This window comes from Formica exsecta, unplaced genomic scaffold (genome assembly GCF_003651465.1).
Source record: "Formica exsecta isolate Colony F162 unplaced genomic scaffold, ASM365146v1 scaffold673, whole genome shotgun sequence".
In the NCBI taxonomy this organism is placed as follows: Eukaryota; Metazoa; Arthropoda; class Insecta; order Hymenoptera; family Formicidae; genus Formica; species Formica exsecta.
In genome coordinates, this window is record NW_021853437.1 from 9,690 (window position 1) to 10,699 (window position 1,010).

Sequence of the window (1,010 nt, forward strand, 5' to 3'; positions counted from 1 at the left end):
TCATGTGTGCAATGTGTATGTGCGCAATAATGTCATGTGTGCAAACGTACGTTCGTATTTTTAATTTTTACATGTGCGCAATAATGCTTGTAGGCAATCGCTCTGTAGGCAATCGGGAATGTCGGCAATCGAAGCTGTCGGCAAAATGTTGTAGGCAAACGAAGCTGTTGGCAATCGGGAATGTAGGCAAACGGGACCCCCCATTAATTATTATTAACATTAACATTATTATTAATTCTATGCAGTACTTGGTTAGGTTTTTTATGTTCAATATTATATATATGCTTTATGTTTAGTTAGCTCTTATAAACTAAAATATTAATATAAATTAATTTACTTCATAATATAATAATTATATTTAATAATGATATATAATATATAATAATCTAATATTAACAATAAACATAAAACATATATATAATATTGAACATAAAAAACCTAACCAAGTACTGCATAGAATTAATAATAATGTTAATGTTAATAATAATTAATGGGGGGTCCCGTTTGCCTACATTCCCGATTGCCAACAGCTTCGTTTGCCTACAACATTTTGCCGACAGCTTCGATTGCCGACATTCCCGATTGCCTACAGAGCGATTGCCTACAAGCATTATTGCGCCGGATAGAAGCGTGTGTTAGAGGATAAGTTCGCGAGTGAGTGATAGTTCGATACATTTACGATGTCGGAGCACGTCGCACATCAGCAGCAGCTGCAGCGCACGATTGAACGCGCTCTCGAAAACTTCAAAAAAATCGGTAGGAGCAATCTAACACCAGCTAAGGTGCGGTCCAGGATCTCAACGATCAAGGAATACTGGAGTCAATTTTCCAATGGACACGCAGAGGTGTCACGAAAAGTCCCGGAAGCAACCCGGTCGTCTTTCAGCTACTTCAAGGACAATCATTACGACGCGACTCAAACAGCCTATGACAACGCTCTGGACCACATGGTGGAAATCTTGGAGGAAATGGAGCCGGTCGTGAGTCCAAATCCGTCTCTCTCCTCGACG

At 39.4% G+C, this 1,010-nt stretch overlaps 1 pseudogene; it reads left to right on the forward strand.

Annotated features, from left to right (window-relative positions):
• The window catches only part of LOC115243051, a 3,240-nt pseudogene extending 2,926 nt beyond the window's left edge, over window positions 1-314 (forward strand).
• Window positions 315-1,010: the final 696 nt, after the last annotated feature.